At 43.5% G+C, this 17,980-nt stretch overlaps 1 pseudogene; it reads left to right on the top strand.

Moving 5' to 3' along the window:
- The first annotated feature begins 12,957 nt into the window (after positions 1-12,957).
- Positions 12,958-13,079, top strand: LOC112437801 (small nucleolar RNA SNORA70; annotated as a pseudogene).
- Positions 13,080-17,980: the final 4,901 nt, after the last annotated feature.

Consider the following 17,980-nt stretch of genomic DNA (forward strand, 5'->3'; position numbering starts at 1 on the left):
TCACGAGGTCAGGAGATCAAGACCATCCTGGCTAACACGGTGAAACCCCATCTCTACTAAAAATACAAAAAATTAGCCTGGCGTGGTGGCGGGCGCCTGTAGTCCCAGCTACTTGGGAGGCCGAGGCAGGAGAATGGCGTGAACCCCGGAGGTGGAGCTTGCAGTGAGCCGAGATGGCACCACTGCACTCCAGCCTGGGCGACAGAGCAAGACTCCATCTTAAAAAAATAATAATAAAATAAATAAATAAATAAAATAAAAGTAAAACAAAACGTTTTAGGTTGGGTGCAGTGGCTTACACCTGTTATCCTAGCACTTTGGGAGGCCAAGGTGGGCAGATTGCTTGAGGCCAGGAGTTTGAGAACAGCCTGGACAACATGGTAAGACCTTGTCTCTACAAAACAAATTTTTTTTTTTAATTACCCTGGTGTGGCAGTGTGTGCCTGTAATCCCAGCTACTCAGGAAGCTGAGATGGGAGGATCACTTGAGTCCGGGGCAGTGATCCAAGATTGTGCCAATATACTCTAGCCTGGGTGACAGAGTGAGATCCTGTCTCAAAAAAAAAAAGAAGAAGAAAGAAAATTTTTTTAAATCATGTGTCCAAATTCCAAACTTCCAGTTTCTGCACATTTAGGGAATCTTTCTTCTTGTACTTAATTAAATAAAATCTTTTATTTAATTGGAAATTTAATAGTTAACAACTTTTTTAGTCTTAATTAAATTGTATATTTCTTACTGTATTATTCCTTATTCTTTGTTCTCACCTTCTTTAAGGGCTTCTATAAATTCAGTTTCCTTTTTTTTTTTTTCCTTTGAGACAGGGTCTTACTCTGTTGTCCAGGCTGAAGTGCAGTGGTGTGATCACGGCTCTCTGCAGCCTCAGACTCCTGGGGCTGAAGCAATCCTCCCACCTTTGCCTCCCAAGTAGCCAGGACCACAGTCATGCGCCACCACACCGGCTAATTTTTCTGTTTTTTTTTTTTTTTTTTTTTGTGGAGATGGGATATTGCTATGTTGCTCAGGCTGGTCTTGAACTCCTGGGTCCAAATGATCCTCCCACCTCAGCCTGGCAAAGTGCTGGGATTACAGGTATAAGCCACCACACCCAGCCACCAACTTTAACACACTAGTATACATCCTGTTCAGAACACACACATCCATACCTGGGCACCTTTGCTTTGTTTTCCCTACCACCTTCATCAACCTCTGATATTTTTGCAAATCGTAAATCATAGCCACAAAATACAATAGACTGAAACTCCCCCACACATGTGTGTGTCTCGCTAAAGCCAAGGTGATTTAGGATATAAGCTTAAAAGAACTATCAGCCAGGCGTGGTGGCTCACGCCTGTAATCCCAGGACTTTGGGAGGCCCAGGCGGGCGGATCACGAGGTCAGGAGATCGAGACCATCCTGGCTAACATGGTGAAACCCCGCCCCTACTAAAAATACAAAAAATTAGCTGGGCTTGGTGGCGGGCGCCTGTAGTCCCAGCTACTCGGAGGCAGGAGAATGGCATGAACCCGGAAGGCGGAGCTTGCAGTGAGCCGAGATCGCACCACTGCACTCTATCTAGCCTGGGCGACAGAGCGAGACTCCGTCTCAAAAAAAAAAAAAAAAAAAAAAAGAATTATAACTGCTGTTTATTGACCTGTCTTGCCATTTTATGGCTTTTCCCAATAAAATGAGACAGAAAAACATTTAATGAGAAGTACATACAGTTTGGGAGACATAGCATCTTTAGCAATCTTTACATATTAAATGCTGCACATGTGGGAGCAATAAGATGTAGATCACTTCCTGTAATACTGTTTCCATGTTCCTGAAAATCTGAACATAAAAGGAATTTTTGAAAGTGAAGCTTAATTCTTTTTGAAATCTGCCTTGAATCTTTTTATAAAACAAAAGAGCCTTCTGACATGTGAGCAATAAGCCACCAATTTATCCTGTTTTACCAGCATAGATTTTAGGCTAGAACTAAAACTTCATTGAGCTTTTACAGGTTTGGTTAACGAATTAACAAATATTGGCTAGGCATGATGGTGCTCATACCTGTAATCCCAGCACTTAGGGAGGCCAAGGTGGGCAGATCACTTGAGTTCAGGAGTTTGAGACCAGCCTGGGCAACATGGTAAAATCCCATCTCTGCAAAAAATACGAAAATTAGCCAGGTGTGGGACTACATGCCTGTAGTCTCAGCTACTCCACAGGCTGAGGTGGGAGGATCCCTTGATCCCAGGAGGTAGAGGTTGCAGTGAGCCAACATTGCATCACTGTGCTCCAGGCTGGGTGACGGAGTGAGACTATCTCAAGGAAAAAAAAAAAAGAATTTACAAATATTAATTGAGCATTTACTAAGTGTCAGGCACTATGCTATGTGCCCAGGTGTATTGGTGAACAAAACAGATAAGATCCTGCTCAAATGAAGTGTGCAGCCTAAAAGGCAAGACAAGCAACAAGCAAACAAATAAATGAGATAATTACAAGAGAAAATAAGCAGGATGGTAAGATGGGAGAGTAGGCTGGGTGCAATGGCTCACACCTGTCATCCCAGCATTTTGGGAGGCTGAGGCAGGCTTATTGCTAGAGGCCAGGAGTTCAAAACCAGCCTGATAAACATGGCAAGACCCCGTCTCTACAAAAAATTTAAAAATTAGCCATGCATGATGGTGTGTACCTGTAGTCCCAGCTACTTGGGGGTTGAGGTGGGGATTGCTTGTGCCTAGGAGTTTGAGTCTTCAGTGAACTATGATTGCACCACAGCACTCCAGCCTGGGGAACAAAGGGAGACCTCATCTCTACAGAAAAATTTAAAAATAAAAGGAAATGGAGAATAGTGGAGAAAGCAGCCTTAGAAAAGATCACCAGGGGCTGGGCGCAGTGGCTCATGCCTGTAATCCCAGCACTTTGCGAGGCTGAAGCCGGTGGATCATGAGATCAGGAGTTTGAGACTATCTAACACGGTGAAACCCCCGCTCTACTAAAAATACAAAAAATTAGCCGGGCGTGGTGGCGGGTGCCTATAGTCCCAGCTACTCTGGAGGCTGAGGCAGGAGAATCGCTTGAACCCCGGAGGCGGAAGTTGCAGTGAGTCGAGATCGCGCCACTGCACTCCAGCCTGGGCGACAGAGTGAGACTCTGTCTAAAAAAAAAGAAGAAGAAAAGAAAAGGTCACCAGGGAAGGTCTCTATGAGGAGGGGTCTTGGGAGCTGAGGCTTGAAGACGGAGAGAAAAGCAGCTTGTGAAGAGCCAAGGAAGGGCATTCAGGTATTAACTTGGGGGAAACTTCATAAGTGCAGGGGCAAAGAAAGGCCCCAGGGAAGGCTTTTTGTTGGAGTTGTGTTTATCCAGTATACATAGAGGAGAAGACTGGAGATAGGAGAGACCAATACCTTGGCTCAGTGCTCTAGTTCTCTTGCTTTTTTGAAAGATGTTGCCTATGATGGCATCTTTGGAATATGATAGTATTTCCTCAGGAATGCATAGGTTGATGAAAAAAACAGGTAAGCACCTGTGTTTCTTCCCTTTTAAAGCTCAGATGCCACAGGACCAGGGCTGGGGGAAAATAGATGGTAATGGAGGCATACTTTCTTTTTTTTTTTTTTTTTTTTTTTGAGACGGAGTCTCGCTGTGTAGCCCAGGCTGGAGTGCAGTGGTGCGATCTCGCTCACTGCAAGCTCCGCCTCCCGGGTTCACGCCATTCTCCTCCTCAGCCTCCCAAGTAGCTGGGACTACCGGCGCCCGCCACCATGCCTGGCTAATTTTTTTTTTGTATTTTTAGTAGAGACGGGGTTTCACCATGTTAGCCAGGATGGTCTTGATCTCCTGACCTTGTGATCTGCCCGCCTCGGCCTCCCAAAGTGCTGGGATTACAGGCGTGAGCCACTGCACCCGGCCAGTGGAGGCATTCTTTCAATAATAACAGTAACCTTCTGTTGAGGACTTACTCTGGGAGATTCTAAGAGATTTACATTAATCTCATTTACCCTCATAACCAGACTATGAAATGAGGTACTCATTAGAGATGCACTCAGCTGCAAGTAATAGAAGACCTCAATGACAGTAGCTTAAATCAATGGTAAATGGGAGGATTTTTTCTCATATAGCAAGGACTTCCAAGGTGTACAGTCCAAGGCTAGATGAGCTGCTCAATGATGCTGTCATGGACTCAGGATCCCTCCATATTTCTGCCCCTCCAGCCTTAAAATGTTGGTTTTTGTTTTCTGCTTATCCCCTTACAGTTACAAGATAGCTGCTACAGCTCTAGCCATTGCATGTGTGTTACAGGCAGAATAAAAGAATACACAGAGGAGAAGGAACAATACCTCAGACTTCATTTATGTCTTACTGGTGATAACTGAACCACACTGACAATTCTGTCTGCAAGAGAAGCTGGAACACACATTCTCCTTTTTTTTTTTTTTTCCTGAGATGGAGTCTCACTGTGTTGCCCAGGCTGGGGTGCAGTGGTGCGATCTCGGCTCACTGCAACCTCTGCCTCCCAAGTTCAAGTGATTCTCCTGCCTCAGCCTCCCGAATAGCTGGGACTACAGGCGCACACCACCATGCCCTGCTAATTTTTGTATTTTTAGTAGAGATGGGGTTTCACCATGTTGGCCAGGATGGTCTTGAACTCCTGACCTCATGATCCGCCTGCCTCGGCCTCCCAAAGTGCTGGGATTGCAGGTGTGAGCCACTGCGCCTGGCCACATTCTACTTTTTATAGCCCGTAAGGTAGAGGTAGATAAGGGAGGAGGGAGTTAGACTGAAGATCAGGTTTGCCAGTCAGTAGTACCTGCCAACATTGGGACATCTTTCCATGTAAAAATCAAATTTAAAAACTGAGGTTTTTGACCAGATGCGGTGGCTCACGCCTGTAATCCCAGCACTTTGGGAGGCCGAGGCGGGCAGATCATGAGGTCAGGAGTTCAAGACCAGTCTGGCTAACATAGTGACACTCCGTCTCTACTAAAAATACAAAAAATTAGCCAGGTGTGGTGGTGTACGCCTGTAATCCCAGCTACTTGGGAGGCTGAGGTAGGAGAATCGCATGAAACCAGGTGGAAGGCAGAGATCGCAGTGAGCTGAGATCGCGCCATTGCACTCCAGCCTGGATGACACTGCAAGACTCCATCTCAAACAAACAAAGAAAAAACTGAGGGTTTTGTTGTTGTTGTTTCTTTCTTTCTTTTTTTTTTTTTTTTTTTTTTGAGATGGAGTCTTCCTCTGTCGCCCAGGCTGGAGTGCAGTGGCACAATCTCAGCTCACTGCAAACCTCCACCTCCCAGGCTCAAGCAATTCTCCTGCCTCAGCCTCCCCAGCAGCTGGGACTACAGGCATGCACAACCACGTCTGGCTAATTTTTTGTATTTGTAGTAGAGATGGGGTTTTGCCACGTTGGCCAGGCTGGTCTCGAACTCCTGATCTCATGTGATCCACCCACCTTGGCCTCCCAAAGTGCTGGGATTACAGGCATAAGCCACCGTTCCCAGCCTTTATAAACTGAGTTTTAAAGGAGTTACACTAAGACACAAAGTCACAAGCAAACAAGGGATGGATTCCATGGTTTTAACCACTGCCTATGTCAGCAGACAACCCTTCTATTACTTACAGCGTTCCAGAAATACAAAGGATGTTTGTGGCAGCAACAACATCCTCAAAGCAGCATTAGGAAAAGTGGCACAAGCATTCATAATTATCAGTCATTGTCACCATTACCAAAAATATTTATTACCAAAACTTCTATCCTAAATGACAGGGCTGCAAATAATTAAAGGACATTTTTAGTCCTTGAGGGAGTTACAAGTTAGTTGGATGAACCAGACACGTAGTGGCTCATGCCTGTAATCCCAGCACTTTGGGAGGCTGAGGTGGGCAGATCACCTGAGGACGGGAGTTGGAGACCAGCCTGACCAATATGGTGAAACCTCATCTCTACTAAAAATACAAAAATTAGCTGGGTGTGGTGGCAGGTGCCTGTAATCCCAGCTACTCGGGAGGCTGAGGCAGGGAGAATCACTTGAACCTGGGAGGTGGAGGTTGCAGTGAGCCGGGATGGCACCATTGCACTCCAGCCTGGGCGACAGAGCAAGACTCTGTCTCAAAAAAAAAAAAAAAAAAAAAAAAAGATAAACAACAATGCACGTAAGCAGATAAGCATAGGTTTGGTACCAAGCAAATGGTTGCAACAATATAAGCGCTAGAAGTTCCAAGCATGGAGAGATTAGCATTAGAGACTATATTAACCACTGAGGGCTTTGGAGATCAGGTAATTCAAGAACTCATTTTATGAATGAGGAATCAGAGGTCAAGTAGCTAAGCAGAAACTAGGACCCAGAGATAGAGTATTTTAATCCATTCCCTTTCTTCATGGCACACTGCTATCAAGGACTAAACTATTCAAGGAAGGCTTCCTGGTGGAGATGGACTTTAAGCGGAGCCTTGAAGGCAGGGCAAGAATTAGACAATCAGAAGCAGAGAAGTAGAGTGTTTCAAGTCGGCCGAATGTCATAATAAAAGCTGTAGACCTGGGAATGAGTATGATGTTTTCCCACAGTAATGAGGAGATGGGTTTGGTTGGAACGGAGAGAGAAGAAAGGGAAAGCAAGGTTGGAAGTTGGTGGAGGTAAACGCCGTGGACTCTAGCTGTCTGGAAACAGGGCCAGGACACTGCTCACTGTCACACAACTTTCTTGCCATTGGACATAGCTGTAGGACGCTGTCCACCCACTGAGTAGATCTGTTTTTGCTGGTAAGGCCACATTCATCCATGTGTGCATCATGTGCTTATAGAGGTTCTGCAGTGTAAGACACAGGGCTGAATACTCTTGAGGAAATGACACAAATTAGCCATGCATCAGGCAGGCAAGTATCTAATAATCTGGAAAGGGAGATTGGATTTACACCTAAATAATCACATGCAGGGCCTGTATACAAGGTACACATGTGATCTATTTCAGATACAAACAAGCTGCCTTGCCATTCAATAAAATGAAAGGAAAAATGATGTCTAGTTGGTGAGATGAAGGAAAACTTTTCAGGAGAGGCAGCACTTGCACAGAACCTGGAAGAATTGGTGGAATCAAGGAGCAGGGCAACACTGCAGGAGGGAGCAACTTCAGTAAAGTTGGGTGAGGGGCAGGGAGCGCATCTAGTTAACAGACAGGATTGGAGGACGCGTGAAGGCAATAGAGAGGATCAGAGTGAGTGGTGCATGTCACCAAACCAATCCCTTTGGGGGCTCATTGGCTGAAGAGGAACTATAGGGTGGCACTGCCATTGTGAATATCTCCAGGTTGCTCGGTTTTCCTCATATAACTGGTCCAGGCATTCAAAGGCTCACTGTGTCTCCCAGGCTGGAGTGCAATGGTGTGATCAAGGCTCATGGCAGCCTCAACCTCCCAGGCTCAAGCTATCCTCCCTCTTCAGCCTCCTGAGTAGCTGAGACTATAGGCGCAGCTAATTTTTATTTTTGTTTTTTGAGAGACGGGGTTTTGCCATCCTGCCCAGGCTGGTCTCAAACTTCTGGGCTCAAACGATCTGCCTGCCTTGGCCTCCCAAAGTGCTGGGATTACAGGTGTGAGCCACCACACCTGGCCCAAAGGCGACTTTTTAAATTGGAAATAGTTGGCTCCTAACAATTGTGTCAGTTACACCAAGCAAACATCCTTCAGGTCCCACTTTCTTATTTATTTATTTGTTTTTGAGACAGAGTCTTGCTCTGTCTCCCAGGCTGGAGGGCAGTGGCGTGATCTTGGCTCACTGCAACCTCCGCCTCCCAGGTTCAAGCGATTCTCCTGCCTCAGCCTCCCAAGTAGCCGAGATTACAGGCATGCGCCACCATGCCCGGCTAATTTTTGTATTTTTAGTAGAGACAGGGTTTCACCATACTGGCCAGGTTGGTTTCGAACTCCTGACCTCAGGTGATTCGCCCACCTCAGCCTCCCAAAGTGCTGGGATTACAGGTATGAGCAACCGCGCCTGGCCTCTTTTTTATTGTTTTTATTTTTATTTTTAATTTTTAAATTTTTTTTTAATTTTATTTATCTTTTTTTTGAGACGGAGTCTCACTCTGTCATCCAGGCTGGAGTGCAGTGGCACGATCTTGGCTCACTGCAAGCTCCGCCTCCCGGGTTCATGCCATTCTCCTGCCTCAGCCTCCCGAGTAGCTGGGACTACAGGTGCCCGCCATGACACCCGGCTAATTTTTCGTATTTTTAGTGGAGACAGAATTTCACCATGTTGGCCAGGATTGTCTTGATCTCCTGACATTGTGATCCGCCCGCCTTGGCCTCCCAAAGTGCTGGGATTACAGGCGTGAGCCACCGTGCCCGGCCTCTTTTTTATTTTTACTTTTTGTAGAGATAGGGTCTCACTTTGTTGCCCAGGCTAGTCTTGAACTCCTGGCTTCAAGTGATCCTCCTGCTTTGGCCTCCCAAAGTGCTGGGATTACAGGCATGAGCCACTGTGTCTCGTCCCTGATCCCACTTTCTAACAGTGATATGAAAGAAAGTTTTATTGAACATTATTAGGAGGTTTTTGAGTGCCACTCATTGATAAGACTCTCTGACGCCGGGGGGCTGGCTTTCAGGAGGCTTCTATCTCCAAAACAATAATAAAAACAAAACAACATGTCCTCTAGGAGGCTAAAAAGGGAAGAGGTAAAGAGATGTCAGCTCTGCAGGAAAAGCTTTCCAGGCCCCGGCATGCTCTTCTATATGGTGATCTAAATTTAGACTCCAATCTGAAAGCAGGAGACAGACTGTTTGTTTCCATTGTAAATTCTACTTTCCCGGTTTGAATTTCCTTTAGAATCTTGTGGAGTCATTTCAAAAACTCCCATCCCAGGCCGCATCTGCTTCCAGACGGTAGACACACAGAGCTGTGTTTTGGGGTACAGGAACACAGGAAGATTCCAGAAAACTTCTCAAAAGTTGAGAACCCGTGCAACTTGGAAAGGAAGGTCATTATTTGACTGTGACAACATCAGCTATGAGGAAGGTTTTCTTCACAGTGCCCTACCTTCGCCCCCACACTGCTCTTGTTTCTTGTCCACAGGGCAGTGGGTTACTAAAGCTGATGGCTGATTGCCGATTGCATGCAGATGCCTGGGGTTCCTCCTTGTCAGCCTCCTCCTTGCCACTCCCCTGTTTGTGCCTTTCTTTTATTGCTTCCCTCCTGGGCTGACACAGAAGGTCTCAGTACTGTGTGTGTTGTGTTTTGAGGGGAGGTTGGAGCCGGAGTGGGATGTGTTATCTGAGGGTGAGGGAGGGTTGGGGACGGCAGAAATTCCAACGAGGAAACATTGGAAAATCTGTCCTTGTTCTTTCTTCCTGTATTCTTTGAGACATGTGGTGATGCTTTCTTGTCCTCCTAGAAGTTAGTGGTCACAAACTAGGCCATCCCTGGGTTCAAAAGTAGTCTCCTTATAAAAGTTTTTTTGTTTTGTTTTGAGGAAGGGTCTGTCACCCAGACTAGAGTGCAGTGGTGGAATCTCAGCTCACTGCAACCTCTGCCTCCCAGGCTCAAGCAATCCTCCCACCTCAGCCTCCTGAGTAGCTGGAACTACAGGCATGAGCCACCACACCTAGTTAATTTTTGTATTTTTGTAGAGACAAGGTCTCACCACCTTGCCCAGGTTGGTCTCGAATTCCTGGGCTAAAGCAGTCGGCCCGCATCGCCCTCCCAGAGTGCTCGGATTACAGGTGTGAGCCACCACGCCTGGCTAGATTAGCTAATTTTAATAACTACATACTGCTCTAAAATTACTGAGCATTTATTTCATCACTTCTGGGGATTTTTACTTAATGACGGAAGAATCTCCTAGTGAGAACACTGAAATTCTGTTTCTACCAGAGTAGAAAATAGTCTGCAAAGCCATACACCTTCCCCTTAATTTTTCTAACATTGGGAAAAATTTGTCTAACATTAATAAGCCATTTAGATAAATAAGGAGAAGGAAAACAAAAAACTTTGTGCTGTCAACAAAAATTTATTGAATTAGAAGAACTTTCATGTAGGAGAAAATTGGAAGAGGAAAAAGAAGAGTGAAGTGTGAGAGACAACCACTCTTTTTTGCTGAAATAGAGTCACTTCCCTAACAAGATTTCACTTTCCTGATGTTAAATAAAAATTATGTTCAGGTGTGGTGGTGCATCCCTATAGTCTCAGCTATTAGGGAGGCTGAGGTGGGAGGATCACTTGAGCCCGGGAAGTGGAGGCTGCAGTGAGCCATGATTGTGCCACTGCACTCCAGCCTGGGTGACAGAGCAAGACTCTGTCTCAAAAAAAAAAAGAAAAAGAAAAAAGAAAAAAAAATCATGGGAGGTCGTTGTTTCAGACTAAGCTCCTGCACTAGGCCCCAATAGACCAGACTAAAAATTAAAATGGAGTCATCCATGCTACAGTTTCACATCACCAAACCCAAACTAAATTGTTATTTGACCTTCCACGCAATCACGAGAGAGATAACAGCCAATTTCCCAAACAGGCCAGTGTAAATCTTCAGTCTGCAGGATAACGGAGTTCCCCCTGCTTTAATTCTTATGTAAAAAAGAAGCAGACTGACCTAATATTAACTAATCAGTTATTTTTCTATTGTTCTGTCTCCCTGTCTCCCCCTTACAAGAAAAATAGCTTTGAAACTAATGCTGGCCTTTGTTCTTGGCTTCTGCTGTCTTCAGCCCTTCCCTGTCTATAAAGACAACCCCTTCTGCTCAGCTCCGGAACACTTACTCTATTTTATGGAATGAAGTGCTGCCCGATTCTCATCACAGCAAGGGCAATTGAGATCTTTAAACTACATTTGTTGAAAATGTGTCTTTTGACGCTAATGTTTAAGGAGCATCCCTTATCAGGGATCATTGTGCAGAGCACACACCCAAAAACTGAGGAGAAAGAAAGGAGGGGTTTAAACGTGCTTTTTTGAAAGGTTTAAGGAGACCAGACGTACCCTGGGAGCATCTTCTTAAGGACAGTTCGCAATAGTTCCAACATTCCATTCAAATTTGTGGCTGTTCTGAAAATAATTTAAGACAATGGCTGTTGAACTGAGCAACCTGGAAGCGCCAGGAAATTTTCCGGGCTGGCCTCAGGGTCCTCGCTGTACAGCAGCTTTCAAACACTCTGGCGAGCCGATTTCTTCCTCGGTGAGTGCTTTTAAAAAATCTCTCCTCCCCTCTATAGCTTCTAAAATGTTACTATCATTATTTGTTTAGTTATAACGTAAAATATGGGATGATGAAGGCTTAGTGTTACAAAGGATCAGTGAAATCACCAAGTGCTAATAAATTAAATCCTTCTTACACAAAATTTACAGAACACATTTTCTTTAAACGGCCCGGTTTTAAACTATGGAAGGCAGTGTGTTCTCCAACAGGATCATGATTTTCAGAGTGAGTCTATAAGCAGGTCTCCTTAGATAGGTCGGCCTGCTGAGTGAAACAACAGCCCTGCCTAATCGTGGAATGAATTGTCCCTGACAAGAACTGCCCATGACCCGAGGGATTCAGACAGGACAAGATTCCAGAGGGGATTTCTGCCGCAGCTGCGGTTCCGTACCTTGGCCTTCAAGATCCCTGGTTTTATGACCTGGCAGCACATGACCGGTGAAAATAAGAAAGTCCATTGACCAACTGGAAGAATCTTTGTGCCCAGGACTAAGAATGATAACCATCCAGTTCAAAGAAAGCAAACAGGTTGGGTGCAGTGGCTCACGCTTGCAATCCCAACGCTTTGGGAGGCAGGCGGATCACGTAAGGCCAGGATTTCGAGGCCAGCCTGGCCAACGTGGCAAAGCCCTATCTCTACTAAAGATACAGAAATTAGCCAGGCATGGTGGTGCAGGTCTGTAATTCCAGCTACTCTGGAGGCTGAGGCATGAGAATCACTTGAACCTGGGAGGTTGCAGTGAGCGGAGATCGTGCCACTGCACTCCAGCCTGGGCGACAGAGGGAGACTCTGTCTCAAAATAAATAAATAAATAAAAAAGCAAACAAACCTAAATGGAGTGATTTGGGGCTATGTATATGTGAGTGACTTATTAGAAGAGTCCTCATGTTTCTACTAGTTTTTCTTTGCACTTCTGACCCATTTTGTGTAACTTATTCTTCCTCACCTTTTACAAAGATTTATTACAAGACAAACTGCAGTGCCTTGTTGAAAAACCATTCCTTGCAGTGCGATAGGAAAGTTCTAAAGAACACTGCGTTTGTCTTCTAAGTGTGAACGGAAATTTACAGAGCTTATAGGAGTACAATAACGTTTTAAAAAAATACAGATGTGTGTATGTATTAATTCATTCTCCTTTATCCTTCATTTATTTTAGTTTTTATTGTGAAATAATAATACACACAAACACCTATGTATCCATCACACAGGCCAAGAAACAGCACATTCCCCTGCTCCAGACTTACACCTAATTAGGATTGCACTGTCTCTCTCTTTCCTGCAATTTCTGTCATTTCCTTATTTTTCTTTATAGTTGTAATCACCTATGCTTTTATCTTGAAACAGTATATCATTTTTGGAATAGAGTAAGTAGAGTCATGCTTTGATCTTGTGATGTTTCTTTGCTTAAGATTTTATTTTTGAAATTCATCCATGTTGATGTAAATCAGTAGGATTTCATTATATGATTACACCACAATCTAAGTATACATTCCACCTTTGGTGGCCATTCATGTTGTTTCTTTGCAATTATGAGCAATGCTGTTCTATTTTTGTATGTGTCTTTGAGGGCACTTGGGCAAGAACTTCTAGAGGGCATGTACCTAACATTGGAATTACTGGTCCCTGTGTGTGTGCACGTTGAACTTTCTAGATAATATCAAACTGTTTTCTAAAGTTGTTACAGTTTGACTCTGGGTACCCATAGTCCCAGCTACTTGGGAGGCGGAGGCAAGAGGATTGCTAGAGGCCAGGAGTTCAAGTCCTGTCTGGGCAACATAGGGAGATCCCATCTCTTAAATAAAAAGATTTTTTTTTTTTTAAGAAGTTGTACATGTGCAATGGCTGGAAACAGCAGCTTCCTTGGTAGTGTGTGCAGCCTGTTTTGCTCTAAGGGACCTTGGAGACAGGCCTTTCAGATGGGGGTTCATGTCTCTGACCTTGCACTACCCCAATGTAGGCTCCAAACAGGCATGTGAGGTGCCTTTGGAAAGAAAGCCCCAGGGCACTGTGGCCAGGGTTAACATTGGCCAAGTTATCATGTCCATCCGCACCAAGCTGCAGAACAAGGAGCATGTGATTGAGGCCCTGTGCAGGGCCAAGTTCAAGTTCTCTGGTCACCAGAAGATCCACATCTCAAAGAAGTAGGGCTTCACCAAGTTGAATGCTGATGATTTGAAGACATGGTGGCTGAGAAGCGGCTCATCCCAGATGGCTGTGGGGTCAAGTACATCCCCATTCGTGGCCCTCTGGATAAGTGGTGGGCCCTGCACTCATGAGGGCTTCCACTGTGCTGCCCCCTCTTAATACTCACCAATAAATTCTACTTTCTGTCCAAAAAAAAAGTTGTACGATTTGGATTTGAACCAGTGATGTGCCTGAATGCTGGTTGATCACTGCATGACCTTAGCATTAGTAACACCTCCAACACTTGGCATTGAACAACTTTAAAATTTTTAACCATTCTGGCCAGGCATGGTGGCTCACACCTGTAATCCCAGCACTTTGGGAGGCCGAGGCAGGCGGATCACATGAGGTCAGGAGTTCCAGACCAACCTGGCCAACATGGCAAAACCCAGTTTCTACTAAAAATACAAAAATTAGCCAGGCCCGTAATCCCAGCTTCTTGGGAGGCTGAGGCACGAGAATTGCTTGAAACCGGGAGGTGGAGATTGCAGTGAGTCAAGATCACGCCACTGCACTCCAGCCTGGGTGACAGAGCAAGACTGTCTGAAAAAAAAAAAAAAATTAAGTAATTAAAAAAAATTCAGTCGTTCTGATGGGTGTGTGGTGGTATCTCATTGCAGTTTTTTTTAACAATTAATTTATTTGAGAGATTCCACAATAACAAAACAGAAACCAAAAACCTTTTTTATTTCTCCCCAAATCTGGTAAGATTAACTTCTGGCATTTCAGATAAACTAAACTGTCACAGAGATTTGAAAACATGATCTAATGCACAAATGCTATACAATAAATACAGCTGATAAAAATTTAAAAAAATTTAACAGTAGATAAGCTGTTGTACGTATAATTTGGTATTACACATAAAACAGTTTAACCATGTTATTTAAAATAAGATGCAGATACAGAAAACCACATTAAATGATAGCTTAATGAATTATCTTTCTTTTAATACTTTAAGTTCTAGGGTACATGTGCACAACATGCAAGTTTGTTACATATGTATACATGTGCCGTGTTGGTGTGCTGCACCCATTAACTCATCATTTACATTAGGTATATCTCCTAATGCTATCCCTCCCCCCCTCCACACCCCACAACAGGCCCCAGTGTGTGATGTTCCCCTTCCTGTGTCCAAGTGTTCTCATTGTTCAATTCCCACCTATGAGTGAGAATATGCGGTGTTTGGTTTTTTGTTCTTGCGATAGTTTGCTGAGAATGATGGTTTCCAGCTTCATCCATGTCCCTGCAAAGGACATGAACTCATCCTTTTTTATGGCTGCATAGTATTCCATGGTGTATATGTGCCACATTTTCTTCATCCAGTCTATCGTTGATGGACATTTGGGTTGGTTCCAAGTCTTTACTATTGTGAATAACTTACTTTCTCCTGATTACTTGTCAGGCCTCTGAGCCCAAGCTAAGCCATCATATCCCCTGTCACCTGCATGTATACAATCCAGATGGCCTGAAGCAACTGAAGATCCACAAAAGAAGTGAAAATAGCCTTAACTGATGGCATTCCACCATTGTTATTTGTGTCTGCTCCACCCTGATACGATATATTCTCCCCCCTCCCTACCTAAGAAGGTACTTTGTAATATTCTCCCTGCCCTTAAGAAGGTACTTTGTAATATTCTCCCCCCGCCCTTAAGAATGTACCTTGTACACCTATCCCAAACCTATAAGAAGTCATGATAATCCCACCACCCTTTGCAGACTCCTTTTTCGGACTCAGCCCGTCTGCACCCAGGTGAGATAAACAGCCTTGTTGCTCACACAAAGCCTGTTTGGTGATCTCTTCACATGGATGTGTGTGACATTACTAATGAAATTAAATATCTTTTCATAAGTTTATGGGCATTTGTGCTTATTTTTTGTGAAATTCATCTTCATTTCTTTTGCTAATTTTTCTACTGATTGCAAAATTTTTACTTACTGATTCATAGGAGTTCTTCATATATTCTGGATTCTAATCTTGGGTTGATTATATATGTTGCAAATATATTCTCCTGGAATGGTGCTTATTTTTGTTTTGTTTTGTTTTACTCTTTTTATGGTCTCTTTTAAAGAAGTCCTAACTTCAATGTAGATAAATGTATCAGTCTTTTCCTTTATAGTTAGTGCTTCTTGTGTCTTGTTTAATAAATCCTTTCACTCAGAATTTGATAGCGTATTCTCCTGTATTGTCTCCTAAAAATTTTATATCACGAATCACGGAGTCTAAGTTGACATTTATTATAAAAAAATCAATCACAATTTCAGAAATGGTAAAATGTGGAAAAGAAAGTATATCCTTGAAATGATGACAGGAGCACAATTTTGATTTCTCATTTAGGTCTTTAATCCAACTAAAGCTGATTTTGGGATATGATGTTGAGTTGAGTCTAAATTTAATTTTGCCATATAGATAATCACTATGGTTTGAAGTATTCCCCAAACTTCATGTGTCGGAAATGTAATCCTCAAATTCATATGTTGATGGTACCTGGAGGTGGGGCCTTTGGGAGGTAACTGAGATTAGATAAGGTCATCAGGAGTCCCCATGCTAGGACTTGAATTAGCATCCCTTGCCCTCTTGCCACCAGAAGCCCCCTGCTAGGTTACAGCACGAAGGCCTTCACCAGATCCGGCCCATCCACCTTGGACTTCCAGCCTGCAGAATTGTGAGCCAGAGAAACTTATTTTCTTTATAAATTACCCAGTGTGGTATTTTGTTATAGCAATGAAAATGAATACAATAATCAACTGCCTCCTAACCATTTATTGAAAAATTCATCTTTTCCCCAATATTCTGAATTGCCCCCTCTGCCATACATCAAGTGTCTGTATGTGTTGAACCTATTTCTGAGCTTTTTCTTACCTTTAAAAAAAATGGCTAGGTGTGGTGGCTCATACCTGTAATCCCAGCACTTTGAGAGGTTGAGGGAGGAAGATCACTTGAGTTCAGAAGTTCGAGACCAGTCTGGGCAACATAGTGAGACCTTGTCTTTTTTTTTTTAAATCACTTTATTAAAAAATAAAAAATATAATTTTCGTATTTTCTTATTTATTTATTTTTATTTTTTAAAATAGAGATGGGGTCTTCCCACATTATCTAGGCTAGCGTTGAACTCCTGGCCTCAAGCAATCCTCCCACCTTGGCTTCCCAAAGTGCTGGGATTACAGGTGTGAGCCACTGTACCTGGCCTAATTATTAAACTGACAAAAGTTACGTATATTTACGGTGTACAACATGATGTGTTGATACACGCATACATTGTGGAATAGCTAAATCAAGCGGATTAACATATTCATTACCTCACATACTTTTTTGTGTGTGTGTGGTGAGAATTTCTATTGCATTTGATTGGCCTATTTGTCTAATTGGTCCCTGAACTAATATGACCCTGCCTTTCATCCTACAGTTTTGATATATAGAAAGGTAATTCCTCCCTCTCTGTTTTTCTTCAAGAGTCTTTTGAAGAAGTAACCTCTATTTTGAATGAAATTGCATTGAATTCATAGATCAATTTATTGAGAATTAATATTTTTATGAGATTGGATCTATCTCCAAATATGGTATTTCTCTAACTAGGTCTTCTTCATAGTTTTTCACTGAAGCTTCTTAATTCTCCTTATGGAGGTCTTGCTGGGCATGGTGGCTCATGCCTGTAATCCCAGCACTTTGGGAGGCTGAGGCAGGAGGGTCACTTAAGCCCAATAGTTCAAGACCAGCCTGGGTAACACAGTGAGACCCTTGTCTCCACAAATTTTTTTTTTTTTTCTTTTTGAGATGGAGTCTCACTCTGTCGCCCAGGCTGGAGTGCAATGGCGCGATCTTGGCTCACTGCAACCTCCATCTTCCAGGTTCAAGCGATTCCCCTGCCTCAGCCCCCCAAGTAGCTGAGACCACAGGTGTTTGCCACCACTCCCAGCTAATTTTTGTATTTTTAGTAGAGACAGGCGGGGCGGGAGGGGTCTCACCATATTGGCCAGGCTGGTCTCGAACTCCTGACCTCAAATGACCCACCTGCCTTGGCCTCACAAAGTGCTGGGATTACAGGCGTGATACCGCGCCCAGCCTGTCACCACAAACATTTTTAAACAAGTTAAAAAAATTTTTTTAATGTGGTGCTGCAAGCCTGTGGTCCCAGCTACTTGGGAGGCTGAGGTGGGAGGATCCCTTGAGCCCAGAAGTTGAGGCTGTAGTGAGCTGTGTTTGTGCCACTGTACTCCAGCCTAGGTGACAAAGTGAGACCCTGTCTCAAAAAAAAAAAAAAAGAAGTAAAAAATTAAAGGTCTTGCTCATATTTTGTTAGATTTATTCCTCAGTCGCTTATTTTTTGATATTATTCTAAATGTATCTTTAAAAAAATTTCATTCCAAACTGTTTGTTACTGGTATATACAAATGCTAACAATTTTGCATGTTGATTTTAGCATCCAGCAACATTACTAAACTCTCACATTCATTTCAATAGGTTATGTATACATTCTTTTGAATTTTGTACACATACGATCATGTCATTGTGATTTCTTTCTTTCCAATACGTACATATTTGATTTCTTTGTCTTACCTTATTCCACTATTAGAACCTCTAGTACTATACTGAATAGAAGTGGAGATGGCTGCACACTTATGTTCCTC

Source organism: Pan paniscus, chromosome 17 (genome assembly GCF_029289425.2).
Source record: "Pan paniscus chromosome 17, NHGRI_mPanPan1-v2.0_pri, whole genome shotgun sequence".
NCBI lineage: Eukaryota > Metazoa > Chordata > Mammalia > Primates > Hominidae > Pan > Pan paniscus.